Source organism: Pristis pectinata, chromosome 24, assembly GCF_009764475.1.
Source record: "Pristis pectinata isolate sPriPec2 chromosome 24, sPriPec2.1.pri, whole genome shotgun sequence".
Classification (NCBI taxonomy): Eukaryota; Metazoa; Chordata; class Chondrichthyes; order Rhinopristiformes; family Pristidae; genus Pristis; species Pristis pectinata.
In genome coordinates, this window is record NC_067428.1 from 8,298,525 (window position 1) to 8,309,833 (window position 11,309).

The window sequence follows — 11,309 nt, forward strand, 5'->3', positions numbered from 1 at the left end:
GCTGTCTGTACTTGTCTGAGAGTTTTTATTGATCAGTTGTTGATGCTGTGGAGTAGATACGTTTAGCTAGTCTCATGTGTTTAATGGACCAGAAAGGGGATGATGAATGCTGTAATAGCTCGCAGAATAGTGAGTCTCAAGTGGGTTCCAGAGTGATGAACACAAGGCAGGGACAGAAGTGATGGGGAAGAAGAGCCACCGATAAGATGAAGGTACGTCACGGTGAATGGATTTGTATCATTGCATGAGATCCTATGCACTGATATGTCCTGAATGGGAGATCCAATCATCTAGTTGATTCTGATGACTGCAAATGAACACCATTCATCATTAGTAGGGGAGATCGTGGGCAAGAAGCACACCAGGAAGTATTTCTTTAGGATATCCTTATTGATGCCCACTGTCAAATGCATCATAAAGGTCGATGTAATCAGACTTGGAGACCTGTTGAAGGCACAAGGAAGGGATTCAGATATCTCCTTACGGAAATGTCAGTAGCTCCAGACAGGATTTGATTCCCAGTAGCAATATGGAAACAGGAATAGAAGTCAGACCTGTACCACACATACCTTTTGGCAGCAAATTGTTAGCATCCACTTCTAGCAATGGGGAGCACAAAGTGGGCTGACAATGATTGCTGGATTCTTCCACTTAACCTGGGCTTGCAATATAGTTTGGTAATGACTAGTGGAAACAGCAACTGGCCCACTTAAAATCACTTCAAGAATTCTCCACACCTGCTCTGTTCAATAAATTAAAATAACAGCCACATGGAAAAAGAGAGATTGGCCTGGAGTAGTCAAGGCATTGCAGGACTGGAGAACAGAGACTTTGAAACATTACAACATTGGAAATTTGGAGAATTAAGGTGTCAGATCATTGGAGAAGTGCACCATTGGGGCATCATATCAATGGACTATCAGAGCAATGGAAACATCAGGTTATTCGAATATGAGAATATTGGAACGTCTGAACATTGGAATAGTAAATCATCCGAATATTGAAGTTTTGGTATGTCAGAACACTGAAAACTCAGATAATTGGTGCATCAGAATTTTGGACCTTTGGAGCATTGAAATATTGGATTGTTGAAACATTGGAATACTGTTACATTAGTGGACTGAATCATTGAATTCTGTGTGTCTATCTTGATTTCATTTTGCTTTACGCCATGATTCTCTACTCTGGAGTTTGAAATTGACCTAGCCTCGGGGAGGGGTGTGGGGGTGGAGGGAGAGTGCCAGAGTTCCCGTTACCCTTTACATAAAGAAGTGTTTCTACGAATTATCCTGAAAGGTTTTGTTCTAAGTTTGTTATAAATATAGTACACACAAAATGCTGGAGGAACTCAGCAGGTCAGGCAGCATCTATGGAGACAAATAAACAGTCAACGTTTCGGGTCAAGACCCTGAATCAGGACTGGAAAGGAAGAGGGCAGAAAGCATAATGAGAAGGTTGGAGGAGGGGGAGGAGCACGGGGTAGCAGGTGATAGGTGAGTCCAGGTGAGAGGGGGAAGGTGGGTGGGTGGGGGAGGGGTGGATGAAAGGAGGTGATGTAAGAAGCTGAGAGGTGATAGGTAGAAGAGGCAAAGGGCTGAAGATGAAGGAATCCAGTAGGAGAGGAGAGTAGACCATGGAATAAAGGGAAGGAGGTGGGGAATAGATGGGCAGGTCATGAGGGTAGGGGAGGGGAAAGACAAGAGGTGAGGGGGCCACAGGAATAAAAAAAAACAAAGGGGGGGGGAAGGGGAGGGATGCCCTTTCTACCTGTCACCTCTCAGCTTCTGACATCAGTCCCTTTCACCACCCCCCCCCCCCCCCCCCCACCAACCTACCTTCCCCCTCTCACCTGGACTCACCTATCACCTCCTAGCCTGTGCTCCTCCCCCTCCTCCAACCTTCTTATTCCGGCTTCTTCCCTCTTCCTTCCCTGTCCTGATGAAGGGTCTCAACCTAAAACGTCGACTGTTTATTACCCTCCACGGATGCTGCCTGACCTGCTGAGTTCCTCCAGCATTTTGTGTGTGTTGGTCCAGATTCCAGCATCTGCAGAATCTCTTGCGTCTCCGTTATATATATAACCCCTTGTTCTGGACTTCCCCAACCAGAGAAGATGATGCTCTCCCCCAACTACTTCATCTTTGACAGAAGAGCCAACATCAACAATGTAGGGAATGCCATAAGAATCCTGTTTTATTTCTTCTGTAAATTAACTCATCCCCTGCTCACTCCTCCAGCTCTGACTTATACTCTTTAATACTTTTCACCGTCTTCAATCTGTTTAATGGCTGTGGTAGGTAAATGAAATAAGTCCTGAATAAATTTAGACATTTGCAATATCTGATGGTTAACATGTTTGTTAATGTACACTCTATATTCCCTGGTGTAATTTTCAATTGTGGGCAGTAGTTCATCATCATTTTGTAAATGCCAACATACAAGAAGACGTTTCTGTTCCCAAACGACAAATGAATTGCCTCTGTAAATAGCTTTGCAGCGTGTGCAACAAGTTAAGCTGCACACAGCAAGACCGAGGAATGGTAAATAAAGCAATGATCGGAAAATCTGTCTCTGATGGTGCAGGTTGAGGGATGAACACTTGCCACAATTCTCCATTCAAGAGGACTCACTTTGCTTCTTTAAATAGTACACTGTGATCTTGTTCAACAGTGAGACAGGGCCTTGTTTAATGAAGATAAATGGATCCCTGACAGTGCAATACTTTATTTGCATTGCACTAAGTATCATTCTGGAGTTGGTGTTAATCTTGGCCACAGTATTCCTACTCAGAGGCAAGACTGCTGTGAATGAGATGTTAAAATGCACCAGGAATAAATCTTAAAACAAACTTGTTGGTTGAAATTAACTTAACTTCATGTTTGTGAAAATTCATATCATTGTCTTGGGTCATCTGGTTGGAAGGCTGCTTAGTGAAGTATTTTAAAGTGCAGTTATCTGTTCCATATATGTCAGTCATGGCCTGGAGTTGGATGTAAAAGCTTGCAGCTGATAATAACACAGCTGGCTAATTTCAGTGCTGCAAGTGTACACCTGGTCTAATGAATATTAATAAATCTTGAAAAGAAATGATTTGCGTATGTTGAGAGAGGGTGGTAGGAAGCTGAGTTATACAGCAGAGGTGAAAAGTTGAGCTGAGCTGCTTTAACTGTCACATCTTGAACATCTTAAATCGTGAATTGACATCTTAATGCTAATGAGGGAAAAATGATGTTTTTAATTGAAACTATCTTTGAATTAGCTTCAAAGGATATTGTATATTGTGATAAAAGTTGCCATTCCATTGAGGGATAGTCACTGAGGGACTTTGTGCTTTCAGGAAAGGTCATTTCATCTTGATAAAACCTTGTCAAACGATATGACCGTTGGCAAAGGTCAGGAATGCCTGTGGTTGAATTGGTTAACGTGACTTAAATATTTTCATTGAAATATTATAAGAATGTGGTTATAAAAAGATACTAAACCAAATAAAAGCAAGATTGAGAACAAACACCTATGGCTCATCCATTTTCATCTATAAAATCTGCCTTCTTAACAGCTTTTCAATGTTACCACTATTGCTATGCTCATTGAAAATTTCAGATCTCAGTTCCCCAATCCCTTTATTTCACTGAACTGAATCAGACTCATACGTTCTTCACCGGGATTTCGACATTACAATGGTCTTTTACCTTCCACGTCTGTCCTTCCACTTACAATCTACAGACTTTTCTACTCCTGGGTTGGCAGAACATAAACTTAGCTAAATTACAGTTCACTCCAACCGTGCCTTACAGAGTGGGGTTGGACACAATTGGTTCAGTAAGTGTAAAAGCAGGTGCAATAGTGAAAAGCAGTGGTTTAGTAATGAAATATAAGAGAGAGATTGTGAAATGCAGTGTTGAAGCAGTGCTGCTGTCAAATGCAGGATGTACAGATGAAATACAGGTGTGAATAGAAAAATACGGAAGAGCTGTAATGAAATAAGGGGGTACAGCAACTTAATACAAGAGCACCTTAGTGGAACACAGGCAAACTAGTGAAACGCAGAGGTGCAGTTGGGGAGTAAAGGGGTGCAAGGGCGAAGTACTGGAATGCTGTTGTGAAGTATAGGTGGACAGTAGTGAAGTACAGGTCACCCACTCTGATAGGGAAAAGAGAATAGTTTGCCCTGCCCCCCACCCCCATCACCCATTTTCATCCCCCTCCCCCTCCTGGTTACATCCACTTACCACTCACACATTTTACCCACCAGATATCCCCCCTCCCCCATCTGGCTCCATCTGCCTGGCTTTCCCCAGTGGTTCCTATTATCATCTATTTTTATCGATGCACCACAGAAAGCATCTTATCTGGATGCATCAAGGCTTGGTATGCCAACTGCTCTGCCCAGGACAGCAAGAAACTGCAGAGAGCTGTGGACACAGCCCAGAACATCACAGAAACCAGCCTCCCCTCCGTGGACTCTGTCTGTACCTCCCGCTGCCTTGGTGAAACTGCCAGCATAATCAAAGACCACACCCACCCGGGTCATTCTCTCTTCTCCCCTCTCCCATCAGGCAGAAGATACAGGAGCCTGAGGGCACATTCCACCAGGCTCAAGGACAGTTCTATCAAACGGTGATAAGACCATTGAACAGTTCCCTGATATGTGAGATGGACCCTTAGCCTCACAATCTACCTTGTTTGACCATGCACCTTACCGTCTACCTGCAATGCACTTCCCTGTGGCTATAACACTTTACTCTGTATTCTGTTATTGTTTTTACCTGTACTACCTCAATGCACTCTGTACCAACTCAATGTAACTGCACTGTGTAATGAATTGATCTATACGAACAGTATGCAAGGCAGGCTTTTCACTGTACTTCAGTACAAGTGACAATAATAAACCAATACCAATACCAACACCAATACCTTCCTTACTTGTCAGATTACAGCACTGGTAGCCTTTGTGTTCCTGCTTATCACCCTCCAGCAACTGTCTTCACCTTCACCACCACTCCCACTCCCCCCACTGGCTCCATCTGCCTTTTCTTTGCCTGCCCCTGTCTCCCAACTTCATCCTTCCCCTCCCCAACCTGGTTCCATCTGACTGTCATCCTTCTCCCTGCCTCTTTATGTTTCCTATCTTCCCTCTCCACTTGGTCCTGATGCAGGGTCCTGAACTGAAACGTTGACAATTCCTCTCCCCCCATAGATGCTGCTCGACCCGCTGGGTTCCTCCAGCAGATTGTTGCTGGAGATTGAAAGACATTGGGTCTCAAAGGGACTTGGGTGCCCTTGTATGGAAATCACAAGAGGTTAACATGCAGGTTTAGCAAGCAAACTGTGTGTTGACCTTTATTGCGAGAGGACTTGAATACAAGTGTGGAGAGGTTTTATTCCAGTTATGTAGGGCCCTAATGAGACTGCAAATGGAATACTGTGGACAGGCCTGGTGTCCCTGAATAAGATAAGATATACTTGGGATGGATGGAGTACACCGAAGGTCACCAGATTGATTTTTGGAAGCGGAGTTTGTCGTACGAGTTGAGATTAAGCAGACTGGGCTTATACTCCACTGAATTTTGAAGAATGAGAAATTATCCCATTTAAATGTAAAAAAATTCTTAAGGGGCTTGACAGGATAGATACAGAGCTGATGATTCCCTTGGCATGAATGCCTTGGACCAGGGGTCCAAGTGTGACCAGGAGTCATATCCTTAAAATGACGGGTTGGCCGTTGAGGTGAGATGTGAAACTTTCTTCATCCAAAGGGTAACAAATTCTCTTCCCAAGAGGGCTGTGCAAGCTTAACTTATTCAATAGATTTTAAGATATTAGGGGAAATCAAGGGAAATGAGGTTAAAGAAGGAAGCGGGTGCTGAGGAAAAGGATAAGACCAGATCTTATTGAATGGTGGATAAGGCACAGGGGGCAAATGGTCCACTTCTGCTTTTATTTTTCTTTTAAGTAGGAGAGTAGTGGTGAAATAGAGGAGTGCAGTCAAGAAGGACATAATTCAAAGTCAAAGTCAAGTTTATTGTCATATGCACAAGTACATGAATGAACAGGTGCAATGTAAAACTCACTTGCAAGCAGCATCACAGGCAATTGGCAAGTGATAAGCACCATTCATGAGAGAAAAACGTAAACGAAACATAATTTTTACAAGAAAGAACAAACTGGAACAAATAAAAACAAAGTCCATTGTAGTGAGAAGTGATCAATGGGGTCATAGTGTTGCTATACTGAGGTAATGATTAAGGTTGTGTAGAAACGAATGAAGCTTCAAAAAGCGAATGATTAAAGGGAAGTAGCTGTTCTTGAACCTGGTGGTGTGGGACCTCAGGCTTCTGTACCTATTGAGGAACAGGAGTTGAGTACCAAAACACAGAAACAGCAGTGAGTTGCATAAGTAAAGCATTGAGATGGGGTGAGGTGTCAGGGTGCAGTAGAGGGATACAGTGATGGGATAGAAGTAGCAACTCTGGTTCACTCCTGACCTCCAGTGCTGTCTGTGTGGAGTTTGCAGGTTCTCCCTGTGACCACATGGGTTTCCCTCCGGGTGCTTTAGTTTCCTCCCATATCCCAAAGATTTATTGGCTGATGGGCTAATTGGCCACTATAAATTGCCCCTTGTACGTAAATTGGAAATAAAATCTGTGACTTGATGGGAATATAGGGGGAATAAAATGGGATTAGTGTAGGATCAGTGAAAATGGGTGCTTGATGGTTGGTATGGACTTGGTGGGCTGAAGGGTCTGTTTCTGTGACTCTGTAGCTAAAGAAAAGAAATATGCAGCAAAAGAATGAGAAGGAAAGCTAAAGGAAAATGGGGAACACAAAGGTCTAGAACAATAGGGTTTCATTCTGTTTGCTGTCTGAAATGATACTTCCAGAAGATTTAACCTACCCCAAAATAGACAAAGTTAAATCAGTGCCATAAGAAAGGATTGGAAAATGGATGACATTCTCAAACCTGTTAAGAAATGTCTCCGAACCATCCCATGCTAACTTAAATTTGAGTATCTGAAGGAAGACCATGTGGTCACAGGGAGAATACGCAAACTCTACTCATTAAGCAGCAGAGATAAGGATTGAACCTGGGTCATGGAATTGTGAGGGTCCAACTCTATTAGCTGACTACTGTACCACCCACATGCAGGAGATCACAATTAGCAGCAAGAATCAGAAGGGACTTTCCATTTTACAGCTCCCTGGCCTAAAGGGCATGAGTCAATTTAGGATAGTCCTTAGCTGAAATCCCATAAATCAGTTTAAACTGAATGTTGGCTACCAAGGTTCCAGAACTATTGAAATGTTTTAGTTGGTTGCATTGCTGCCATTGATTCTGAAAATTCTGGATTCAAAACCCATTTTGAATAGGAGCACAAATGGTAGCTTGAACACTAAAGTCCAGTGTTCCAGAAGTGTCATGTTGCACATTGTGACACATTGCACAGAGAAGGTGTGAGATGTCAAACCCAGGGTCCATCCTCCTGCTCAGGACACGTTGGAATCTATCATCAGATCTTCAAATGAGGCTCGGTTGATATGAGTGTTTTAATGTAAAAAGACTCCAATGCAGGATGAATATGCACATTGGTTACATGTGAATTTATATGTGAATTACATAGAAAATTGGTTATGTGAGGTGCAATGACACTACTTTAAGTAGAATGAAGGATTTTCCTAAAGCCCTGGCCAACATTTATCCATTACCTAAAATAGATTAATGAATAATTTAATTCTTTCCTGTGGAATATATGGCAGTGTGCAAGTTAGTGATTTGCCACAAAATAAGTATAAAGTTACAAACAAGGTGGTAAAGCCTTGGTAACATGAACAATTGTAGCTAATTGAAATTTCTATCCTTTATATCGTTCAGCTTGTTTTCATCTCCTGTTGGGGGAGCTAATTTAAACTGGATTTTCAAGAATCGTGTGAGACTAAAGTCTATATGAAAGGTTGTGCTATTGAAAAAGATTATTAATGTGAAAATTTTAGAGTGTTTCTTAATGTACTTTGTCAAGGACACATCCAAAAAATCTGGAGAACAATAATTAAAATGTAACTGGAAGAGTTGTGCCTGAGAGAAAAAGCGAAAGCTCTTTTGTAATGGAAGGACCATCTGGACAATACATGAAAACTCTGCAGTGAATACCGAATAGAACAGAAGTTATGAATTAATGATTCCATAAAACCCTGGTAAGGTGGCAGGCACTCAGTGATCTCACTGGTCAATATCTGCTTTGATCACTGCCATATTTACCTGAACCTATAACTTGTCGATAGTCTAGTTGGTGACAGCTGCACTGTCATTAAGATACACTGAAGTCTTCTGAATGGAAGCCAACCACTACACTGGGTCAGTGGAGAAATAGCTTCAATGAAAAATACTCTTCTGTTCATTTTGATTTGTGAATACATTTGTTTCCTTAACCATATGGAAGAAACGTTGCTTGCTTTGTGCTCCTGGAGCTGGGGGATGTAATTGCTGGAAAAAGGAAGTTGTTCTCAGTCCTCAATCTGTTGTTCTCAATCAATTGTAGGCAGTACCAAATTTTCCTTTCCCAGGTATAACAAGGAACAGCTGTAGGTTAGGCTCCTACTAACAATATTCTCAATTTCTAAAACTGTATTTCTTTATTTTTTGATCAGTCCTGTAACCATCATTCACACCCTGTTTGGCTGGAGGGTTTTGACTGAGTTCTTATTCCATACAAAAAATAAGATGCTGGAGGAACTCAGCAGTTCAGGCAGCATCCGTGAAGGGAAATGGACAGTCGACATTTAGGGTCCAGACCCTTCATCTGGACAACGGCATCAGGTCCCTGGATGGTGGTGAGGGAGGGCAGGTAGGTACAGGAGTTGCACTTCCTACTGTTACAGGGGAAAATGCCAGCAGACCGGGAGGGATCCAGATGAAGAGTTTTGACCCAAAACGTTGACTGTGTATTTCCCTCCACAGATACTGCTTGACCCACTGATTTCCTCCAGCAGTTTGTTTTTTTTGCTCCAGATTCCAGCATCTGTAGTCTCGTGTGTCTCCGATTCTATACAGTTCCTTCTAACTGTTCCTGTTTGTTCAAAAAAGGGAAGAGGGTTTTCCCAGTTTCTCCAAAACTAAGCTCAATTGTGTTTTACTTCAAGGAGATTTTCATGCAGGAGTTAGAGGTCAGGAGGGATGCTGATTGATTTTTCTCTTCCATACCCCAAGGCACGAGGCACTCATCTTTACAGATCACATAACACATCACATCAAGTTGAACTGGAGCCAGCCGGGTAACGTAAACTTACCAAGCAGTAATTATCCAGTTTGGGACTGGATTGGAGTGGTGATGATAGATAAGAACTCCAACCTCCATGGTGAAGGCGGCACGGTAGTGCAGCAGTTAGCGTAACGTTATTACAGTGCCAGCGACCTGGGTTCAATTCCTGCCGCTGTCTGTAAGGAGTTTGTATATTCTCCCCATGTGTCTGCGTGGGTTTCCTCCGGGTGCTCCGGTTTCCTCCCACATTCCGAAAAGGTGTACAGGTTAGGAGCTGTGGGCATGCTATGTTGGCGCTGGAAGAGTGGTGACACTTGCAGGCTGCCCCCAGCACATTCTCAGTAACGCAAAAAGACGCATTTCACTGTGTGTTTCGATATACATGTGACGAATAAATAAATATTTAATCTTATCTTATCTTACAATATTTAAGCCAGGTAATGGAGACACAAGAGACAGCAGATGCTGGAATCTGGAGCAAAAATCTGCAGGAGGAATTCAAGGGTCATGCAGCATCTCTGAAGACACAGGAATAGTCTACATTTCAGGTCAAGACCCTGCATGAGGACTGAGAGTGTAGAGGGGAGATAGCCAGTATAAAGAGGTGAGGGGGAGGGGTGAAGCGGGAGGTGGCAGGTGATAGGTGGAACCAGGTGAGGAAGGGGATGATGGGGAGATGGATCCGGGGAGGGTGGAGATAGATTCGGAGGTTGGATTGTGATAAGTGGAGACACCAAAGGGCTGCAGATTCTGGATTCTGGTAAGTAAGGAAGATGGTGAGAGGAACTAGATAAGGGAGGGATGATGGGGCAGATGAAACCAGGTGGGAGAGGAGAAAGGAATGGGTTAATGGGGAGTTGGGGGTGGGGTTGAAAGAAGTTGGAGGGGGGAGGTTTGAGGAAACCTGGATGGATCAAAAGGGGAGAAGAAGGGTTAGTTGAAATTGGAAAATTCAATGTTCATACCAGACTGCCCAGGTAGAAGAATATGAGGTGCTGTTCTTCTAGTTTGCGTTTGGCTTCACTCTAGCAGTCAAGAGAGCTGAGGACAAACAGGTTGGTGTGGGAATGGGAAGGGGAGTTGAAATGGCTAGCAACCGGGAGTTCAAGATGACCATTGCGCACAGAGCGCAGGTGCTCGCCAAAGCGGTCGCCTGTTCTGCGTTTGGTCTCACCGATGTAGAGGAGGCTTCATCAGGAGCACTGAATGCAATAGATGAGGTTGGAGGAGGTGCACATGAATCTCTGCCTCATCTGGAAGGGCTGTTTAGCTCCCTGGATGGAGGTGAGGGAGGAGGTGTAGGGACAGGTGTTGCACATCCTATGATTACAGCGGAAAATGCCAGGAGACAGGGAGGGGTGTGTGGGAAAGGATGAGTGAACCAGGGAATCATGGAGAGAGTGATCCCTGCCAAAGGAGTAGGGAGGTGAAGATGTGACTGGTGGTGAGGTCATGACGTAGCTGGTGGAAATGTCAAAGAATGATGCGCTGTATGTAAAGACTGAAAGGTGGGGACCATGGCAATCATCTCTGTTCTGTCTAGGGTGGTGGAGGGAGAGCACGGACGTGCAGGAAATGGGGGAGACACAGGTGAGGGTTCCGTCAACCACAGTGGAAGGGAAGCCATGTTTCATGAAGAAGGAGCACGTTTCCAATGTCCTGGGATCGTATAGGAAGAGAACATGAGGAAAGAGAAGTCTTTTTTTCCACAGCGGTAGGTGTTTGGAACAGACTGCCAGGGGTAGTGGTGGAAGCAGATACGATAGTGGTGTTTGAGAGGCTGTTAGACAGACACATGGACGTGCAGGGAATGAAGGGATATGGCTCATGCACCGGCAGAAGCGATTTCATTATTTCGGCATCATATTCAGAGCAGACATGTTGGGCTGAAGGGCCTGTTCCTGTGCTGTACTGTTCAATGTTCTAATTTCAGGCAAACAGACAATAATTGCTCTGGGCACTTCTCGATCACATGGTTTGGATAAAAACATATAGATGGGTCTCTGGCAAACATCAAGCTAACATCCCATTGAAGGAAGGCTACAAAGTTGAGGT